Consider the following 24,433-nt stretch of genomic DNA (forward strand, 5'->3'; position numbering starts at 1 on the left):
TATAGTCACACATGCATTATCTAAACAGGTGCATTAGGTAAATGTCTCTTACCTTCAAATATAGCAAATAAATGCTCTAATTTCCATTTTTTCAGAAACTCCTTTAAAGAATCCATATATCCTAAAATTTGTCCGTAAAAAATGACAAATGCATGTTAATAACGATCATTAATTCGTTATACGATATGCGTTTAAAAAGCAAATTATGCAAAATTCCAAGTGGAAAATTCCAAGCAACAAAACCCGTGCGTACTATGATGTACGACTGATCGGACTGCCGACTGATTGTATATACCGTCCTTCGTCATCGTCTTTGCGTGATGTTATTATTTTTCATCAAAAGAGTATTTAGCTATTGGAAAAATGACCATGTTTCTTGAATGAAGTACTTCCTAGCGTATTTTTCTTTTTATCTTAAAACAAAGTAACTTGCACTTGGTTGAATGAAAATAGATTCAAGAGAAATTTTCGAATTTTTCAAGAGAACCAGTTTTCTTGAGTTAAGAGAGTTTTTCTTCAGGCAAAATATTTTCTTTTACGCTAAAATAAATTCTCTTGCCACTAATTTTTTTTTTTCAAGAACGATGACGACTTTAGTTCAAGGCTATATCTTTTATCAGTGCATAAATTAAACATGTTGACTAAATAGTTATTAGACTGAGATCATAAATTTGAAATGTTTTTGTACCAAAAGTTCAACAAAAACTGTTTTATCATCATTTTTTTGCAGAAAAAATATGATTAATTTAAAAAATAAAAATTTCCCAAATTTATTATTTCAGTGAAATAACTATCTACTTAACGTGTTTATTTTTCATTAATAATGGCTTGTATTGACTAATTCCATTCTAAATATCTTGAGAACATCGTAACTCGTAGCGATTAGTAGCTCGTAGCGATTTTTACAAAGAGATATTTTTTACGTAAAAAATCACAGAGATGTATATTTTTTCCCTCGATAGTTTTATACAGGTACGGACAAAAAGTTATTACGCTTCAAAACAGTTAAAACATATGTACGTGGCCCTCTACAAGTATGAGTCATAGTGACATCAAAATCAAATTTCTCATGTCAAAAAACTCCCAGACACCAATTTTTATCCAAATATTAACGTTACTTCAGAAATTATTTGGAAAAAATCGAAATAAAAATGAAATTTCTACACCCTGTATCTCCGAAACTAAGCATTTTAGGACATACATTTATACGAAATTTTTTACCTATTTTTATCTGCAGAATATGCTGCCTAAGTTTCCGGAATACAATTCGGACCACCCTGTATAGAACACTACCAGATGATATTGGTACATAGGTACAGTATATCAAGTTTATTAGAATGATTTTCTTAGCTTTGAATCAAATGTTTTCTGGTGTTTTAGCGATCGTGCGATCCTCACCACTTTTCATCTCGCTAGCTCGTGTGTCAAGGCCTTGAATTTTTACTCTCAGCGCGCGTAAAAAAGTTTCACTTCAAAAAAAAAAAATATATTTTCAAGACGGTACACGTCTCGCAGAAGAGAATAAAACTCTACGCAAATGTGACCTCTTTAACAAATTGAGGTCAGGAGCTCCCTGACCGGAAAATGCAGCAGCAGCTCTCATATCGAAAGGGTACCTTCCCCCTCACCCTTACGTCTTCCTCACCTCCTCCCCATCTATCCAGAGAGTGGCTCGTCCCGAGGAAATGTGGGGAAGGTTATCAGGAAATTGGCCTTTTTCCTCTTTTGAACTAAGAGGCTTCGGTTTATTCCTTTTTTAAAGGAGTTTCGTCTTCGAATGCTCCCATTCGAGGCACTTCATTAGCCGAAAGAAATGTGAAGCGAAATACGGCGAAAGAGAAATAGAAAAATTATATGGAGTGCTAGAGAATTTTGCCTTTGCACTGATTCTATGTCGATTTCTAAATGTAAAGTAAAAAATAAAAGCATTTTAAGTTAGCGTCTCCTTTTTGCTGCGAAGGTTCATCTGGACGGGGCATACTTTGTTTACGCGGAATCCGAACCGCGGGGCTTGGTTAGGACTCGATCATTTTCAGGGGCCTACCGACTTGGCGAATGCCTAATTCACGAGATATATACTGGGTGTTCCTTAATGTCATGCTAATATTTAAACGTATAAATCCCCTTCGACTTATTCTAAAAAAAAGTTCATATTAATGTATCTCCTAAATATCTTAAATTTTGAGATACTGAGTGGTAAAATTTTCTAAAAATACTCTGATATTATTATCGTTATCTTGATGAAACTAGGTACACGTTTTCTATACATCAAGATGTCTTTTTTGCTGTACAAAAACATTTATTTATTTCCGTCCATATCCAGTGCCGTCCATATGGAGGGAAAAATGGTTCGCCACTGACTTGTTTTAAAATAAATATTATTTTTAAATCTATTCATTCTTTTCTAAATAATTTTCACCTCTGGATTTTTTTCTCATTTGACACACGGTTTTTACAAAAAAAATTAACGTCATTTTACTTCAGGGTCAAATCGCTAAAAATTGAGAATCACTGGACCTTTTCGGGATTTTCTTTCTTGTAAGGTAATTTAATATATTACCTGTGTTTGCAATTTCTTCTTCTTCTTTTAGAAGGTGTATCGCCTGTTTAGTTCCGGTTTCCTCCTCGTCTAAGCAACTCTTGCGAGGTTGACAGCCAACTGTCTTGCCAACCTTTAGATGGTCGTCCAGTAGGTCTTCTGCCATGGGGTACGTTGTTGCGAATTATTATGGCCATTCTGTCGGGGCCCATTCTATTGACATGCTGGTTCCATTCTCTTCTTCTCTGCCTTATCCATCTGACAACGTCGTTTGTTTGGCACTTTTCTCTTATGTTTACATTTCTCTGTCGGTCCCTCAATGTGTATCCAGTTATCATTCTTAAGGTCTTCATTTCAGTAGTTCGTAAGATTCTCTTTGTTACTGATGTTTCAGCTCTGGTTTCCGCACCATATGTCATCACTGGTCGTATGCAGGTTTTGTATATTCTTGACTTACATTCTGTACTCTGTTAATGTTTGTTTTTCCATATGGGATATTTAAGATGTCCTGATACTGCGGCAGCTTTATTGGCTTGTTTCCTTACTTCTTCTTCCAGGAATCCTGAGTTTGTAATTTTGCATCCGAGGTATTCGAATGACATTATCTGATCAATAGTTTTGTTTTTTATTACCAATTTGCACCGTAGAGGCTCCTTTGTAATGGTCATGCATTTGGTCTTATTTGTGGAAATTTGCATGTTAAGTTTTTCTGCCTGTCTGTTAAAAGCTTGTAGCATTCTTTGGTGGTCGTTCTCTGACTCTGCAATAAGTACTGCGTCATTGGCATAGCATAATATGTTTACTTTATGCATTCCCATTCGATATCCTAATCCAGTATTCTTGACGGTTTTTATTACTTGATCCATGACTGTGTTGAATAACAGAGGGCTGAGACTGTCGCCTTGGCGAATACCAGTTGTAGTTCGAAGATGCTGCGTTAAGGTAAAGTTTGTTCTTATTTGGGTTGTCGTGTTTGTGTTTAAGTCCTTGATAAGTTCTGTGAGTTCTTTCGAGACATTACTGCTTTCCAAGATGGTGATGATGTCTTTTAGTTGAACTCTATCAAAGGCCTTTGTTAAATCTATAAAACATAGATAGGCTGGAGAGTTATATTCTAAGGATTTTTCAACTAGTTGCCTGAGTATGAATAGTGAATCGGTAGTTGATCGGTTTCTTCGGAATCCTTGTTGTTCCTCGCTTATTGGCACTATTGAGGAGATTTTGTCCGCAATGATCTTAGTCAGAAGTTTTAGCGAGGTTCTCAGTGTTTGCAATTTGATCAAGAAATTATGTAAACCAGAAACTAAAAAAAAATCCAAAAAAATATTAAAAAAATTCCAAATTTTAAAAATATGTGTGTTTTTGGTGTCGAAATATACTAGCCCTTAAAATATTTGCACTTATTTAAGACTTACCATGTATATTTTTGTCTATTGCAATTCAGAATAGTATAATGATCAATTTAATTAAAAAAATATATAAAATGTTATTGTAACGAAATTTTTCAATTTTCAGGTGACAACCTAACTGAATAAAATCATCCAAAATGGCCGAAACTCTATTTTCTTTGGCAAGGAGTAAGCGGTCTAAAATTGGTCAGTTAAGGGTTGAAAATGTAATTTAAAGATCGTTTGGGGGTTTGTTTGGGTTCCGATTAAGGCTCAGGGTATTATTTCTATTGAGGGTTATGACCTAAAATAAATATTCTCCGGAATTAAAAGGAAATAAAAAGAAATTTAGCAAAAATAGCTAGCCAGAAAGTAATATTACGATTTGTACTAAGTAGACAATTATATCAAGTATTAATACTGTCTATTACCTTGCTTCCAGATTTTTAACGTGGAATGGGAAACCTCCATCGATCTAATAGTCCAAGAGTCGGGTGCAAAAATATGCAAGAGTTTTCTGAAGGCTCATATTTTCAAAATTGATTGCATTTCAGTGTTAAAAAGCAAAGGTACACTCAGCCATTCCAGTTCCGGGACACCTGGCGCTGAGAAGCGCGCAAATGTAATTAATTTTTTTTTTAATTTTTGGAGGAAAAAAAACTGCCTGTGAAAAAAGTCGATATAGCCTAAACGACAAATTTAGTGATTACCGCAGCCACTGTGGCATAAAGAGAAGACATGTGGCTATCAATTTAAAAAATTAAATTGTTTGAATGTCATATAATATTGGCCGTAGCTGTCATGGAATTGAGCGAATTCTTCGATTAAAATATTATCATAAATCATTTTTTTCAAATGGAAACCTACTTTTTTTTATTTCACTAGTGAAAATGTTTTTCAATTCATTACTTTTTGATTATACATGTTCCTATACCTAAAATAAATCGTTTATCTATACTAATATATAAAATCCTTAAGTGACTGACATACTGATTAATCACGCTCCTACTCAAACCACTCAACGTAAGAAGCTCAATTTTGGCATACAGGTTGATTCTAGGGTGTAGAGGTTCGATAAGAAGGGATTTTTCGAAATTCCAGTTCCAAGAGGGTGAAAACACCCCTTAAATATTACAATATTTTTTATTTAAAAAACGGTCAAGTTAAACACGTAAATTTTATTTTGTTTTTTTACATATTTTAAGATTTTTTAAAAATGTTTACAGGGTGTTTCGAAAAATCTGGTCATTGATTAATCACGATCCTGCTTAAAGCGCTTGACGTAAAAAGCTGATATTTGGAAAACAGATTGACTTTAGGGTGTAGAAGTTCGATAAGAAGGGATTTTTCGAAACTCGAATTCTAAGGGGGTAAAACTATCCCTCAAATATTAAAATATTTTTTATTTAAAAACCGGTGAGTTTTTTCGGAAAAACTCTTAAACACGTATATTTTATTTTGTTGTTTTACATATTTTAAGATTTTTTATAAATTTATACAGGGTGTTTCATAAAATATGACAATTGATTAATCACGATTCTGCTTAAACTGCTTGACGTTTAAAGTTGATTTTTGGCAAACGGATTGACTGTGGGGTGTAGAGGTTCGATAAGAAGGGGTTTCTCGAATCTCAAATTCCAAGAGGGTGAAAACGTCCCTCAAATATTACAATATTTGTTATTTAAAAAACGGTTAGTCTTTCGGGAAAACGCTTGGACAAGCATAATTTATTTGTTTTTTTTTACATATTTTGAAATTTTTTAAAAAATCATACAGGTCCAAAAAGTTAGGTAATTTCTTAACCACGATTCTGCTTAAACTGCTTGACGTAAAAAGCTTATTTTTGGCAAACGAATTTTTCGAAAGTCAAATTTCAACGAGATGAAACTATCCCTCAAATATTACCAAGTTATATAATAATATCCCCATATTGTTTTTTCTCATGCTGCCATAAATATGAGAAAATTTTATCCAGTCTGTATGTTAATGGAAATTCTTGCTTTGCTTTATCATCACCATTTCAAATGATTAATTCGACGCGAACGAACGCTGGTACACGCTAGTATATAAATTAATTAATTTAAGAAAGCGGAATACAATAGGTCTGCAAGGCCAAGGTGATTTTTTGCAAATATAATATTGTAAAAATTTATATCTCCATGTTATGATTTTTGTCTATGTAAATTATTCCCAAATTATTTGCCCTAATCGTACACAAATCGGTAGTAGTGGAACAAATAACTAATAATTGAGCTGATAATATATAAATTATAATTTCAGATAACCATTATGGCGCGCTAATAATGCTGATTAGTTTGCACTAAAATTTGTATTGCGGTCCATTAAAATCAAATTACATTCGAACAGTAGGTATTGAATTTTTAAATGTAGTTCGTACAATGTACGCAGTTGGCAAAGTTCGATGATTTAATAGAGATAGATTATTAAACTACAGCGATTATTGTTGTTAAACTCTGTACAGAGAGAGATACAACGCGAGATAGAGCTGAAAATAAAGCTATTATAATTGATCGTTTCTTTCAAATACAGGGTGGCGCCTCTCATACGCCGCAGAAGATCCAAGGAGAACGGTAGTTTATATCAAAATGAAGTTTTGGCAGCGAATGTAGGTTAACTGAAAGCATTTTATAAAAATATATAGAATTATACAGGGTGTCCCAAAAACAGTTACATCAAAGTTGTGTTTTTTCTAATGGAACACCCTATATATTAATTGATTTTCGAATTCTAAAAAAAAAATAAAGGTGAGTTTTATTAAAGAAGCATGTACCTAAAATCTAAGGATTTTGGCATATTTCACATTTTGTGAAAATGAAGAGTAAATTTTAAATCTCGGTAACAGCTACCTAAATTGCAGTTGACCTTGTATAGCCTGATATTTAGTTACAATAACCATTGTATGTTAAACCAAATTGAAATTTGACCCAAAAAGTTATACAGGGTGAGACTAATTTTGTCGTCATATGGAACATTAGTCACTTTTAAAAGCTAGTTACACCTTTATTTTAAATAGAACACCCAGTATATTTTTCCGGTGTTCAATGGGGAATTTATATATCTTAAAAATATTATTAAGGTTGCCTACCCCTCAAACAAAGATTTTCCTAGATATTTTAATTTTTATGATTTTGTGTCAGCAGATCTTTATTACTTGAAAAAATCTAGGGGGTAGCTGTGTAATATACCTTTTCTTAATTTAACAAAAACTAAAGATTGTAGACTCAACAGTAATAAAAAGATACACGTTTAAAACATATTTTAATTATTACAGAATTAAAACTAGATATAAACCTATAATTATGTGACAAAAATTAGCTAGATGAAATCAAATTCTCAAAATGCTTCCTGTCCTGTTAACTGCTTAAACTAATTGTCTTTTCAAAAGGATCTTTTCATTTTAAAAGGCATTATGTGAAGTTCTACCTCGAAAAGCAGCTACAATAATTTCTCTCATGTTGTCGACAATAGTTCGTCGGGTTTTGTAAACACTGTCTTTAACATATCCCCATAAAAAAAACAGACTAGATAAAATCAGGAACATTTAAGTATTCTATTAATTGGTGAATGCACACTGCATTCACCAACTAATAGAATCATATCAATTCTCTCTGATGTAGAATAAGTTTGCATTTTCGGCAAATTTCTGAGAATTTTTTTTGTTTTAACTGACACAAAATGATAACTAGTTGTTAAAGTTGGACTAATTAGACAGTTATGTTGAAGTAACGTCAGACATATCACAGCCACCTAGATTTTAACAAATAATAAAGATCTACTCGGATCAAATCGTGTAAATGAAAATATCTAGGAAAATCTTTGTTCGAGGGGTAGGCAACCTTAAAAGTAATTTAAAGAGACATGAATTCGTCATTGAATATCGGAATAATATACTGGGAGTTCTATTTAAAATAAAAGAGTAACATGCTTTTAAAGGTGACCAATGTTCAATATTAATTTTTTCTCACCCTGTATAACTTTTTGGATCAAGTTTTAATTTGATTTAAAGTAGAACAGTTAATTTAACTACATATTAGGCTATACCGGGTAAATTCTAATTTAGGTAGCTTTTTTTGCAATTTAAAAATTGTTCTTTATTTCTAGAAAATGTTAAATATGTGAAAAATCTTACATTTTAGTTATATACTTCTCTAATAAAACTCACCTTTATTTTTCTCCTAAAATCCGAAAATCCATTGATATATAGAGTTTAAGTTATAGAGTAATTCATTAACAAAATTAAAGATATAACATTGCATGAAGGTGAAATTTTGGTCTCCTTTGATGTATCTTCGTTGTTCCCAAGTGTTCCAATTCCACATACTTTAGGCTACTTGAAGGAATTACTGAACGCAAATGGTCTCGACAACAAAACTGTGAGTGAATATATTGAGCTTACATCGTTATGTATGAAACAAAATTGTTTTCAATTTAATAACAACTTTTTTGAACGGCGGGAAGGTACAGCAATGGATAATCCGTTGTCTCCATTTTTGGCTAATTTATTCATGAGCAGGTTTGAAGTGGAGGCTAAGAATTAGTTTGAGTATTTTCCAAGAGTGGTTTAGGTATGTGGATGATATTTTTGTTGTTTTTGACACACATTCAGACACCATAGATAATTTTATTTCTAAGTTAAATAATCGTTTTCCTTCCATTAAATTTACGCATGAAATTGAGAACAACGACAGATTACCATTTCTAGATGTATTAGTTATTAGAAATACTAATAATTGCCTGGAATTTGATATCTATAGGAAAAATACCACCACACGCAGATATATTCCTAATGAATCACATCATAGTGTTGAACATAAAATGGCTAGTTTAAATTTCTTAGTATATAGATTACTTAGTTTCCCACTTTCCAACGAAAGATATGAAATAGAAAGAGATTACATTAGGAATGTAGCTGAGTGTAATGGATATTCTCCTTCACTAGTTGATAAATTAATTAGAAAACGTAGGTATAGGTTAATGATTTCTGAAAATTCGACTTTTCAAGTAGAGAAAGATACGTCTAAATATTTTTCAATGCCGTTTGATAGAGAGTTATCCCGTGCTCTAAAGGGAATTTTTAAGAATGTCAATTATAAACTTGTGTATAGTGCTAATAATAAATTACAACAATTATTAGGTAATCCAAAAGATAAAACACCTCCACTGGAAAGGTCGGGTATTTATGAAATTTATTGTAAAGATTGTAATCAGATATATGCTGGGCAAACTAGAAGATCAATATTAACTAGATTTAAAGAACATTTAGCTTAGATAAGATATGGTAGACCAGATAAATCTTGCGTTGCCGAACATATTGTTGATAAAGAACATTGTATAGATCTTAATAATTTAAAATTAATTAAACAAGTCTCAAATTACAGGCAATTAGATGCATATGAAAGCATCAGAATTAATAAATGTAAAGATAGTATGAACAGAGTCAACGCACAGTGCTTCGTCCCATGGACAAAAATCAAAAAATAAGTTAAAATTTACTAATATCTGAATATATAATTTTATACTTATAGCAATGTTCAACCATCCTGTATATTATTTTTCATAAACAGCGTTTTTGTTAGCAAATGTTTTCACTAAAAATAACTTTTGCGATCATTATCTCATCAGTGAAAAGAATAACATTCATAGTAGTTCTGTATATTATGGAGTTAAACGGGTACGTACTTAATTGAAAGCCACTATGGATATTGTTAAACAAGGTATGTACTTTAAATTTATTTCTAAACAAGTTCGTGATTGTTTAGTTTTTATTTATTTTTAAGATGATTCTTAAATGGGTATAAAAATTTGACGTTTTCAAACTTCAAAAGGCATTTAAAAAAACATATCAAAACATATCGTATTTATTGAATATTTTTGTTGCCATATTCATACACTTTTAATTTTGTAATATATTTTGTAAATTTTTGTATAGTTCACCTGCGTCTGCTTGCGACGAACTTTATTTTATAATACTTTTCAGATGGAGTAAAATTGATAAGCAATGCCGATCTGGCTAATACTTGGCTTGATCATAAGGACAAGAACTCAAAATTATTTGTATTTCACAAAATATGTGCTTATTAGATATTGAACCTTCTAGTCAAATGAGACACCACTTGTGCCTGAAAAAGTCCACTATGTTGGAGCGAAACGTCGCATAAAAAAAGTGTCCATCTTTCAATTTATTATAAAATCTCATACCCAAGAAAAGGAAAAATAATAAATGGATATGGTCTATTAAAGAGGTAACTATTAACATCCGAACCCCTCATACCGACAAAATGAACATTAACAACGCGAAAAAGTAACATATTAGAAAATGATGTACAGAAATATCTTATATGTGAGGATACTTCATCTACCTGTGATTTGGATACTATAAATTTGGAAGATTCTGTCAGCAGTGATTCTCCTGAATCAGAGTAGTTACGATCTATGCATTTTGTTGTCCTAAATTAAATGTATAGTATCTTAAGTTTATTTTTTAATTAAATATAACATTAATGTTTCTTTTTCATTAAGAAAAACATTTTTATCATATATTAGGCTTATATTGTAGGAATCATGTTCTAATGTTATTTCAATTCTTTTTTATCACAGGAATTTATTTAATACTTACACCGTTTTCATACTATAACTTATTATTTGCTTAGATGGAACACAGCTCCAACATTATTATTATTTATAAGATTTTTTTTTCATAAACGTGGGATTAAGAACATCATCATTTAGTACAATGAGAGTACTCATCATTTGTGTCAAATAAACCTAGTTTGAATAAATTGCTTACAATAAAAGAGAAGTTTTGTATTTTTGTCCTCTAGAGCCATATGTTCGAAGCACTGTGCAACGGTCCAATTCCTTCAAGTTCTTTGTTCCTACTACTCTAGTGGCGGAAATCTAACTGTTACGCTCAGTGGGCTCTGACTCAGTTGGCTAGATTTTGCCACGCCCACTCGGTGCCCACTGAGCGAGTATATAAACGCTGAACTTGTAGATTGTACTTTAGTTTATAATCATCTGCTGATGATGCTAACATGGTTAGCGAAACGCGCGTCCAGTGTAAAAGTAAAAGTATTTTGGTGTATTGTGGTGATTTAGTGTTTTTATTTTGCTGTGTAACACCAAAGGTTCCAACCCTCAACTGTAATATATGGAGTGTTCCATTATAAAAAACAAAACTTTGATGTGTAACTTTTTTTGGAGACACTCCGTAGAACTTGAAATGCTTTTAATTAACCTACATATGCTCACAAAACTTTGTTTCAATACAAGCTGTCGTTCTCCTTGGAGTCTCCGCGTCGTATGACAGGCTCCACTCTGTATAAACAAAAAAATGAAAAGAAATAGCCTCAAAGGAAATCAAGAAAAAAAAAACGTAATATCAGTGATACGGGAGAGAAAAACACTCCCTTTTAACACAGGGCGTAAAAAACTCGAATAATCTATTTATATGGCCCTTTATATCGTCTTTACAGTCGAAAGTGAAATGTGAACATTACAAACGAAGGTAATCTCGTCGGCAAATATGGAGGCCGACCCCTATATTGCCAAATCAGAAATCGATTGCCGAATAAAAACCCGAGCGAAACTGTCGAGTTTTGTAAATTCAATGACGACGGCATTGGCATAAAGAGAAATAATAAAAGAAAATTTTGCTTTGTGTCGATAATGCTTAATTCGATACCTTTTTTTAAATGCATTTTCGGTTAAATGTCGAAAAAAAAATATTTTACAAGGTTTTATTTAAGTTATATTGTGTTTGTAATAGCACCAGAGAAACTAGAAAACTGAGTAAAAATATAAAGGAACTATACAGGGTGGCGCCTCTCAAACGACGCGGAGGCTCCAAGGAGAACGATAGTTTGTACTGAAATGAAATTTTGCGAGCACCTGTAGGTTAATTCAGGGCACTTTTTAAAAATATAGAGAGTTTCTACAGGGTCTCCAAAAAATGTTACATATCAAAGTTGTGTTTTTTGTAATAAATTACCCAATACATTAATTTATTTTTGGATTCTGGGAGAAAAACAAATATGAGTTTTATTACAGAAGTATATGACTAAAATCTAAAGTTTTTGACATTTTTAACATTTTCTAAAAATAAAGAACAATTTTTAAATTAGAATAAAAGCTACCTAAATTGGAATTTACCCAATTATTATACTTTAAATCAAATTAAAACTTGATCCAAAAACTTATACAGGGTAGGTCTAAATTAATGTTGAACATTGGTACCATTTAAAAGCAAGTTACTCTTTTACTTTAAATGGAACACCCAGGAAAGGAAGCAGTTTGAGCATTTTATTTCATCTAACTAATTTTTGTCACACCATTATAGGTTTATATCTAGTTTTAATTCTATAATAATTAAAATATGTTTTAAATGTGTATTTTTAGTATTGAAAATAATTCTGGCCGCGTTTATATGGGACCCATCTTTGAAAAAACGACATGCTAGAGGCGACATGGAGTTCAATAACCTGCCTAATCAACTTGTCAACACGTAAGTCGTTAGCTGAATAGAGCAAGGCCGTCCGAGAGCCGAAATGAGGTCTTATTAGTGTAGGCCAACTATTTTATGAATATGGATGTTTAGTCTCTGAAAGCCGATATTATTATAAAAAAGAATATGCGTCAAGGCATGGGTTGTTAAGTACAGTTGGGCTATTTTAATCTAACTCTTTTCGTATGAGAAGCAGGGGGCAAATTATACGTGAAAGAGCGGAATAACATAAATAATAAATTTAGACTAATGCAATATTTTTTCTTGGCGCGTAGAATAATGCGCACAATCGATGCATTAAAGGGAATAATTAATTAAATCATTAAGTTCCAAAACATATAATAATTCGGGTCTCATCGGATCTGCTGATATATTTTGATAAAATCTAGGCTATTAGTACCTATATTTTTTTATACGATAATTATTTTTTTAATTAACAACTTCGGACAAAGAAAAAGCTTGCATCGTTTCCACCGCCAACGTAAAACAAATGAATTCAAGGCGGTGCCAAATATTTATTGGGATAAGTTTTTATCGTTTAAATATTGTTGTAAATAATAATTATCGTTTAATTAGTGCTAACTTATTAAATTTCACAACACGGCGAAATTTCAACAAAATCGGCTAACGGATCTTTGAGATATTAATAAAAAAGGTCTATTAGAAAACACCTTGACACCCCTGTATCTTTAAAATTATACATTTCCGGACACATGTTTATATGAACTTTTTACCTTAAAAACACTCAAAGAATCACCTTCTAGAGTTTGGCCATATACTTAATTAACATCCTAATTACACTCATGCATAACTATAATGTTGCTATACTTAATTAACATCCTGTATTTAAAAATGGCTAGCTAGTGATTTAGTAAGCTATGTTTATTTTAATAGGACAAAAATTTATTCATAAAAAAAACCATAATACAAATACTACACACCAATTAATTAATTTTAATTGTATCTAAAGGCACTTTAATAATTGAAAAATGTATAGGAGCACTTAAAAATAACTTCATAGAGTATACCAAATATGCTAAAAATAATAATTCCAATAAAAAAACACAAATGGCACATTATAATCTGCATTATCTGAAATCAAACTATAGCTAAACGGCTAATAAAATAATAGAGACAAGACGCCGACATCTATAATAAGATGAGCAGTTTTTAATAATTATTCCGAGTTATTATTACATACTTGTTTTACAATTATTGTAATACAGTAGCATTCATTCAAATAAATTTTGATTTAAGTATTGTTAATATAGTCATATTAATGATTATAGCCCGTATGATTTAAAAAATAAATAATCAAGCGTGTTTTTATCAGAATTATCAAATGATTAAGTAGAAATAGTTAATATTTAGTAACTTCGTAAGTGTTATATTTTAATATAATTATGGGTTTAATAATTAAATAATTATCTTAAGTTTAAATTGTGGTAAACTTGTATGAGTTTCAATCATTTATATTTAAAATCTTAGGGAAGGCAATATAGATTTTAGGCAGGAGAACTCAAGTGAACGACTGTGTAATTAGTAATTAAGACTTTACAATTTTTTTTACTTGCCATTTTCCTGTCGTTCACGTTGCACGTTGACTCTTCGTTGTGTCATACACAATCTGAATTTCGGATATGATGCAGAACTGATAAATTGGACCAAATATATTAATTGCAGGTAATCAAAGACATATTTTTGTTAACTTTGCAAACATTTAAGGCATGCAATAATTTTAAAAAAATTTGACGTGAGATTACTTTATAATTCTTGGAAATCTTGGATGATAAAGATTTGAATTATTATGGGTCTGTTTTGTTTAAGAAGCTAACAAATAATTTCAAAAACTCAACTATCAAAATATAATGGTAGCAAATTTTTAAAATCATGCATAGCTATAATGTTCTATATTAATTGGACCTACTGAATGTAAACTACGTACAGTTGCTGCAATCGATAATATATTTTGTTGCTTTTTCATATCACACAACATTTTCATCATAACAAAAAACCGTCAATACCGCTACTCATATTATGGGCACCTATGACTTAAATCTCATAATGATGTTTAAAAATACATAGGTATACATACTATGAGTAGTGGTTGTGACGGGTTTTTACTAGGTATGATGAAAAGAAGCTGCAAACTAAGTTATCGTGGAACCATATTTTAATTTATTTTTATCTACAGTAACTATTACTTATTTTTTGTACGGCGAATTTAAATTTATTGACCGTCCATACATTTACACCGTAAGTTCGAATATTGGTTAAACCTAGAAATACCCAGGTAATAACCCGAAATATGCAAAAGTGGGAGTGAGTTTAGGTTAGATTAGAATTAGATTTTAGTTGGTTTTGCATTAATAAAAATATAGGCCTAATCTAAACTTAACCTAAAGTGACTTTTTTGCATATTTCACTCAGCCTTCATGGGTAACCCTACGTGGGTAACCAATATTCGAGTTTTTACGGTAACATAATACTCATTCTGATTGGTTTAATCTGGCTCCATCATGAAACTGTGGGTTCGAGGTGCTATTGCAAATTAATGCCATTAATTCTGTGTATATATATATATATATATATATATATATATATATATATTATATATATATATATATATATATATATATATATATATATATATATATATATATATAATACATACCTCACATTTCTATAGTGTCATGACCGTGATCGTGACCATTCATGAATCCGTAAACGTTCATCTCCATCATTAGTATTTTTCTTACTAAATTCTTCACTTTTATAAAAAGCCATCACGATAAAAATCAAATATCAAAATACTAATACAATATCACTATACGTATCTGGAATATATTTGCGAATGGCAATTAGCGATACGTTAGGCTGCTGAAGTGCTGACGTCACGAATGTCAAACTGCTTTCCAAACAAGCTTTAGTTCTTTCATATTTCTATTGAGCTCTTCCAAATGACGTCACAAGTTAATATAAAATGTAAAAAACAGGTGATTGCTGACCACCGCCGACTTTTGTGTCTGGTATTTTCAATACACCTATGATGGTTGCGCATGTTGTGAAATCTGTGAATTTTTTATTACCGTTGTGTATTTTACTCTACATTCTTTAATTATTGTTAAATTAATAAAAGGTTGATCACAGGCACACCAAGGTTTTTCCAAATAATAAAGATCTACTGACGCAAAATTATAAAAATTAAAATATCTACGAAAATATTTGTCTGAAGGGTAGGCAACCTTAAATTTTGAAGATATATAAATTCCCCAGTAAACACCGGAAAAATATACCGGGTGTTCCACTTCAAAATAAAGGAAACTTGCTTTTAAAAGTGACCAATTTTTCATATTAATTTTGACTCACGCTGCATAACTTTTCGGATCAAATTTTAATTTGGTTTAACATACAATGGTTATTGTAATTAAATATTAGGCGATACAGGGTAAATTAAAATTTAGGTAGTTCTTATTGAAATTTAAAATTTACTCCTTATTTTCACAAAATGTGAAAAAACTCACTCTTATTTTTTTCATAGAATCCGAAAATCAATTAATATATAGGGTGTTCCATTAGAAAAAACACAACTTTGATGTCTAACTTTTTTATACTGTATAAGTAAGTCTATATATTTTTATAAAATGTTTTAAATTAACCTACATATTATGCTCCCAAAATTTCATTTCGATATATACTAGGTACCGTTCTCCTTGGAGCCTCCGCGTCGTATAAGAGGCGCCTCCCTGTACATACAGGGTGGCTCGAATTCGTCGCTCATCATTGAGATTTCGGAAACCGTAAGAGATACAGAATCGGTTAAAGGGAGGCAAAGTTGCGCAATTTGATGCTCAATAAAATGCCGTATTGCATTTTTCTTCCATGAAATATTCTGGTGATGGAATTTTCTGTACAAAACGTTGGCAAATATCAAAGTGACTATATATAGTGTTTTAAGAGTGATGAAAGGATTTAATTGAATTGAAAAACAAATCCGGTCCGTATTTAAAAAAATTAAGTTGATGATGGTCGCCAGAAGCCGAAACGTCAGAGTCAATATTTAATTACACAGAGTTATAGAGCAGAAAAAGTGGCCATGAAAATGTGTTTATCATTTTAAGTTATCTTAACAAATAAAGCCAGGAAACAATAGAAAACAAAATTGAAAATTCCGTTTTTTTTCGAATATATTCGGAAGTATTAGGAATTTTTCAAAATGCAATACGGCATTTTATTGAGCATCAAATTGCGCAACTTTGCCTCCATTTAACTGATCTTGTATCTCTTACGGTTTCCGAAATCCCAATGATGAGCGTCGAATTCGAACCACCCTGTACATGGTGGAAAAAAATAAGCTTTAAGGATGCGGTGCTCTAAAAAAACAATGATAAACTTTAATCAATGTTATAGGCAGTACTAATATTTATTCAGTTACACCATGCAGTTTCAGTCATTCTATATTCCGCTTCAAAGTCGTAGAATTATTATAATTATTCAAGCTACTACTACCAGTATACTTCCTCGGCGTAAATTTCGAATAGATCTTATATCTGGCTGCCGCCAGCGCAGATTATCGAAGTTTAAGACGCTCGCGGGGCACACCTACCAGAAACTGTAACTAACTAAACTATGTTACCGCCGGATTAGCTGCCATTAGGCTAATCCGGAGTCGACGCTGAAAATTAGCCTCTCTACGCTGTGTACTTGTGTGACGGTAATGCCGGGTTATCGGGGTACAGACGGTTTTGACTTGAGACTGATACCACTAGAAGATTTATGAAGAGAATACGAAATATGCTGATTCTAAAATAAACAGTGAATCATAGTTTATTAAATTGTAACAGCACATAAAACAGTTTGATGTCTTTCTTTCATTTTGTCATATTTTTGCAATTAGTGTTGTAATGAGAGCATTGTGTCCAAAATTACAAGCGGCATCCATTATACGCAGCTACATTCCTACCCCGTGGGTATTTTATTCCTTTAAGGGAAATGTGTTCTAGGTGACGTCGTTGTTACGTTAATAGGCCATCCTTGTGCCTGATATGAAGCAATAAAACGCAGGTATGTAACTGTTCCCTAATGTTCCCTAAATGTGACAAAACTTTGCGCTCACTGGGTGATGTAATTATTTTCTACCTTACATGTTTTTGTGGTAAGTGGGTAACCGCAGGAAAGAGAAATGTTTGGTGTTAGATACAGGTATGCCGGCGGTCCGTTCAACATAAGAAGACTTAGAGTAAAAACACGTATAAAGTTCATCACAGAACTTCAATACGCTGATTATTCTGCTAGTTGCAACGACGTTACAGCAATTACAAGAAATGCTGAACATATATACCTGGGTATACGAGGCTTTGGGGCTTAAGCTGAACATCGATAAAATCATGCGAACTCCCCCGGAAAATCATAACAGTGCTATAAAAATCCGAGAAGAACTACTGGAATATGTAGCGGAATTCAATTACCTTTAGTTTGATTTCGGAAAAGGCAAATATAGACTCTGAAATTCAGCACAGAATTAGCAGCACCTCAAGAGCAATCTGGAAATTAAAAAACAGGGTTTTCTACAATTATGACTTGAGGACAAAAACGACACTTGCAGTGTACCGAGCAATAATAATCCCCACCATGTTATATGGAAACAAAACCTGGTTGCGGCGCCGTACCGCCGGCACACAAACGCATTAATCAAGTTGCAGCAGAGATACCTTAGACAACTCTTATGAATCAAATGGTGCCACCATGTCTCAAACGTATCAGTCCTTGAAAAAGCTAGATGTGAAAGCGCTGAAGTCATGATTACTAAATACCGCTTAAGATGGGCTGGTCACGTATGCAGGATGCAAAAAAACCGTGTACTGAAATATCTTCTTTACGGTGAGCTTGTAGAGGGTAAGAGGAAACCGGGTGGACAACTTAAAAGATACAAAGATATTTTCCTTAAAAACTTAAAGGGGATAAACATGCAGAATCAGTGGGAGAAAGCAGCGCACAATAAAACGCAATAGAGAACAATTGTAAACTCAGTTAACAACGACAACCAAGAGGCAACAAAGTAAAAAGATTTTTGAATGTCCCGAGTGCGGAAGAGAGATATCATCACGTATCGGGCTTTTCAGTCACAGAAAAGCTCATGAGAAGAGTGGCTTTGAGTAACCATCTTCTGATGCGTGTCAGATACTCGTTAGTGAGTAATGGCAGTAAGTAAGTAAGGTTAGTGGTAAAATAAGTAAGTTAGTTCATAAACTAGAACTGAGGTATTTAAACTAGCCATCTTATGTTCAACACTATGATAATATTCGTTAGAAATATATCTGTGTGTGGTGGTATTTTTTTGGTACTAAAATTCGTATTTTTCGTATAGGTAAAAAATATTCAAGATCATGTTTTTGTCAGTTTTATACAAGTTTTTTTTATCTCGAAAATTGTTAAAGATAGGTATTCAGTATAATAGAAAAACGGTTAGATATAAAAGTAGTTTCGAAAAATGTAATAAAATAAGTGTTTCGTTTAAAATAACAATGGTGCTACCACGTTTAGTGTAAAGCGGCAACGCTGTAACGCTGAAAACAATTTAGAGAGATGGAGCAGGTGCCTTTATGCCAAAATCCAAATTTAAAAAAAAATCCCGTTCTACATAAATGTCTAACGTACCATGATCCTGAATCACCCTATATATTATAAGTGTATAAAGGCTAAAATGGAAAATCCTAGCGCCACTCGCGTTGTATTTTATCCCAATTTCAAATTGAAAAGATGATTAGAGCGGTTGCCAGTGCAGACAGAGATAGAGCGCTTTGCTCTATGCATTAAATCCCGGCGTGTGTCAGGCCAGTTTCAAGAGTGTAACTTTGTGTGGTGCGCCGTCAGTGTTTTGCCGAGCCAAATTGAGAGTTTAGAGAGATAACAGTTTCGAAATTGACTTTGGTCCATTTTGATTTTGCAAATTAGATGGATGCCGGCCGTTGGCGTTAAGTGGCTTCACTAAATTTCGTGTTTAGATTCCGTCTAATAACTTTCTAATATAAACAATCATGGTCCTAAATGAGCAGTATTTTTTTAATTAGCGCAATAACTTTGTTATTGTTATTATGGAAAGCACTGTTCATTAAAATGTTGTAATCTATGTTATAGGGCCTGTTTCTCTCTACAATTTCCTGTCCCACAATGTACCGTTTGTGACCAGGAAGGGATCATAGTTTCATAGTTGTCGATTTTCGAAAGAAATCAGTACATGTATATTATTTCGTATATTTTTTATTTTATTGATTTTAAGGAAAGCACTGTTCATTAAAATGTTGTATTCTATGTTATAGGGCTTGTTTCTCTCTACAATTTCCTGTCTCACAATGTACCGTTTGTAACAAGGAAGGGATCATAGTTTTATAGATGTCGATTTTCGAAAGAAATTAGTACATGTATATTATTTCGTATATTTTTCATTTTATTGATTTTATGGAAAGCACTGTTCATTAAAATGTTGTAATCTATGTTATAGAGCCTGTTTCTCTCTACAATTTCCTGTCTCACAATGTACCGTTTGTGACCAGGAAGGGATCATAGTTTCATAGTTGTCGATTTTCAAAAGAAATCAGTACAAAAAGAAATCAGATCTCATAAAAAACACAGTATAATCTCATAAAAAAAACAAAAAATGCCAAGTCTCGCAACACAGTTCTTCCACTATAAAAAGTTGTGAGATCTCATGTAAAACCAAGTCAGTTTATTTTATTTAGTCTCTCGTTAAGCACCTATTCAACAATTTTGTTATAAATTGTTAGTGCCAATATTAGTTATCTATATTTCTTTAATATTTATAATGACTTGGAATTGCGCAGCACAATAATTATAAAAGGATAATCTACCATTCCGATTACTAAGTAAATTGTGCCCTTAAAAATAATGTTTTTTAATTAGTATAGAATATCATATCGTGCATTTGCCAAATTATTATAATTATTACAGAAATAAAGATGACTAATATTTATACTAACAATTTGTAACAAAATTGTTGAATAGGTGCTTAAAGAGAAGCCAAATAAAGTAAACTGACTTGGTTTTGCATGAGATCTCACAACATTTTATAGTGGAAGAATTGTGTTGCGAGACTCGGCATTTTTTACATTCTATGTTTTTTATGGATATTATAGGTTTGTTTTTAATACTGTCTATATGCCTATACGAGGATATACTGCATATTTTAGTATTTTTATTTCCAATTTTTAGTAATCTTTGTGTTCTTTAATTCGAAAATTTAAAGGTGAACTTGTTTTACCAATTTTTATAATAATTATTCTATTGTAATGTATTATCCTTGACAGTTTTTGAAATGTTCGGAAAATTACATTTTTCATAATTTTCGTGTATCTGATTCACACTTTTTTAGCAGTTACTGATTGATTGTTATGTTCTATGTATATATGTTACGGTTAAGGTCCGATGTCCGGTTAATGTCGACATTACCCGGTTAATCTCGAAAATACACACAACAAAACCACCAAAAACATAACCTAACCCAAACATTAACATGTTAATGTCGAGATTAACCGGATAGCGGACTTTAACCGTAACATATATTTAATGTGCACAGCATTTAATATATAAATAATAAATAACACGTATTTTTTTTACAAAAATTGCTGCACAAAAAATTCTTATGTACCTTTTTTCGACGAATTTTCATTTTTTAAGTCGGAAAAGGTTATTCTCGAGGTTGACGCGAAAGTTTTAAAACTCAATTACGAAGTATATAATGGCTGCAGCTTTCCCTCTTTAGGCGGCGCTTTAAAAGCCCTAATGATATTATTTAATATTTTCGAAAGTAGTATTAGACCCGCGCGAGCATGTTTTAGTTAGGACGGATCAAAGGCAGATGCTCCCACAGCCGCTGCAATTTTGGCAAGTTGCCGCGCGTCATTTTTAACTTTTTCGATCGAGTTTTTTGATTAAAGAAGGACTTTTAATAAAGTAGTCAAACGACCAACTAGGAGCGTGTATTTTATTATAAGGATATATTCTACGTAAAATAGAAATAGGTTATTTTGGAGTAAATACTAGCAGTTTTTTATGTTAATTTAAGTTATGAGGCTGTAGATTGCAAATTGTATATGAGTTGGAAAGTTAATCATCGAGATCTCACAAATCTATTATATCTCCTTCGGGCCTTTGACAACAGCACACTGACTTGACAACAGTATCTGTAACGGTTTTACAGAGGATAGTTCTCTATCTCCGTTGTTCTGGTGTTTCTCCATTTTGTCTACAGAAACTGCATTCGCCATTGTTTCTAAGCTTCAATCTACTAAGGTATTGCCCCGTGACATTTTGAATATTGTCATAGCCCTCAAACTGTATGATTGCCACGCCCTTTCTAATTTGAAGTTCAATAAAACACAAGTTTACTTAATTAGGATGAGTTGCATAGAGGCCACTAGCTTTTTAATTTTAACAGCTGGGTGGTCGGGGTTCAAAGATATTATTAAAAGGGCGCCAGAGATTATACTATGAACTCGGCATAAAGGTGTTACTATTAAGTAGACTTCAACACTAACCTCGAACTGTTGAGTGTAACTACCAAGTACAATATCCTGTGTGGATTACAAATATCAAACTAAATCTAAACTAAAATTGTACAGTCTTACTCTATTCGATTGTACTTAAAAACTTCCTCCGGCTGAGCTACAGTGTATAGCTACAGGGTGGCTACGGCGGTGCACAGCAGCTCGGTGTACTGTCACTGGAGCCCACGGATGTCAGCAGACGTACAGATGAGAGGCAAGTTGTTGAGGTTTCAAATGGTAAACATAAAACCCTAAATAATATTGGTTGTCTTAGAAAAGAGCCTCAATTATAGAACAAGGACTAGCACAACGTGTAGGAGTTAATAAAGAAATTTATCTCAACGAGGGTTTATGATGTCCAACGGGTACCTCTACACGGACAACAGGAACGGATTGGATTCTGGACTGTTCTGTACTACGGTCTGGATCGGTCTTCTTGCTCTACAATTATGAACAACCCAATAAGACTTAAGAAAGATAACACTCAACTAATCTTTCTACACCACGTGGGCGTGGAAAAGTCGAAAACCAGACAGCAATATGAACAAAAATCAGTTGAGCATTGACTTAGAATAGGCAGAAGAATTATAGCATACCTTGGAACTATTCGGGGACTTCTTGGGCACGTGGAATCGGGATATCGGTCGGAAAAATTTGGCTATTTAATCCCTTACGGAAATTGGTCGGTGGTCCATGTAAACTCAACAAAATCCAACCACGTTTCTGACCAAATGTGTTTCGGAAGCCTTAATCCTTCTTTACGAAGACCTGCTATTCACCAACAGGGAATGCTTCACGAAACGGCAGCCAGTTCTTCATGACGATATTCTCGGTCGGGGAGTACACAAGAAGTGATGCAAGGATTCGATTTCCTTCACAAAATCAGATTTCAACCGGAAATCTCCCCAGGATATAGATAGAGAACTATATATCTAGTCCAACTCACAAAAAGGCATAAATAAAAAATGATGTTCTAGAATATTTTCTCCTCAGCCATATTCCATATCCGGTCAATGAACGAACTAAACTCAGAAATTCCCACAATTAAATGAACGAATTGCACACTGCGATCCACATCAAAAATAACCAATTTAACTACGCAATTTTATCTGATAATTATAAAATTTCAATAACCAAAACAAAGGATAAATAAATCCAAAAACATCTGATTTGATCTGAGAGTGACAAGCGACAGAGGTAATGACCAAAGATATAGAGAGATGGACAAAAGCCTACTGCTGGTCGGCATCAGTGACAATAATGTGCAGCTGCAGCGCGGTGTATATCGGGTTGCATAATTGTAAAATTTAAATAAAATAATATTTAACAATAAAATTATAGTGAACATGATGCAAAAATAATAGTTATTTGCGATAATTTATTAGCTAGCACACAGAGGTCGTTGCGAGGAAATTTGAGTGTTACATGATGCATTATAACTCAAGAAATGGGGGCACAATAGATCTGTAAGCTCCTATACCCCTTTCCCATACAATCTACATCTCTACAAAGTATCTTATAGATCTTTTTATTAGAGACTACCCTTTAATATATTATTTGAAAAAATAACGCAAGTTAGGTGAAGAAAATCAAAAGCAGTCAATGTTTTGTTTTTTGAAAAAAAATTTCTAAATTGTTCGACACTCTATTTCGAGCCTGTTCTATTCGTACAATCCTCTGTTGACCGTTTTCTTTTTACTCATTGCTTTGTGTACGCTTTTTTCGCATTCCAGTCTACTGACTGCGCCATTCAAATAATAAGCTTCATAGAAAGCTAGGAGTCGTTAGAATATCAGTGGAGAGAGGTTTTCATAATAAATTTTGGCAGATTGGTGTGTTGAGATGTAATTCTATGTTTAGCTTGCCAAAGAATATTATGGCAAGCTGAATTGATAATATATTTATATGTTATCAATTTTTCTTATATAAGTGTGGTTTATATAACAAAACTGACTTTTGTGAAAGTGTTTCGAAATTGACAGTTTTTGATATTTATTTCAGATTCGAAATTACATTCTTTTTAGGCACTAGTATCTAAAAGTGACACTTTTTTAGGCACTAGTGCCTAAAAGTAAAAATGAAACGTTAGAAACAATGAAAATATTTATTTATTATAAATCTTAAAGGTACAATTATTTAAATTATTGAAGTGAATACAAGAGGCATCCAACTTTTCGTCTTTAAGAGAAATGCAAGTTGTAAGAGTCGGAATAAGTAAATTTCTTTCTTTTTAAAAATGCAGTAAGGTTTGCGAATTTGCTAATATCTACGTTTCTGTTCAGGTAAATCATGGCTCGGAGAGCATCGAATATTTACTCCACAGAGTTGACGGCTTTAAGGTAGTGGATAACTTCAGCAAATAGGCTAGCAATATCTTTTCTGTGAAATTCTCAACATGTTTTTCTTTGACCCAGGTTTC

The 24,433-nt window shown here is 32.5% G+C and overlaps 1 protein-coding gene across 1 annotated transcript in view; it reads right to left on the bottom strand.

Annotated features, from left to right (window-relative positions):
* The window catches only part of LOC115875371 (neuroligin-1-like), a gene marked incomplete at its 3' end in the record, with an annotated part of 252,959 nt that overhangs the window by 48,863 nt on the left and 179,663 nt on the right, over positions 1-24,433 (bottom strand). The gene's annotated exons all lie outside the window — the stretch shown is intronic.

This window comes from Sitophilus oryzae, unplaced genomic scaffold (genome assembly GCF_002938485.1).
Source record: "Sitophilus oryzae breed Bouriz unplaced genomic scaffold, Soryzae_2.0 scaffold_1384_pilon_pilon, whole genome shotgun sequence".
In the NCBI taxonomy this organism is placed as follows: domain Eukaryota; kingdom Metazoa; phylum Arthropoda; class Insecta; order Coleoptera; family Curculionidae; genus Sitophilus; species Sitophilus oryzae.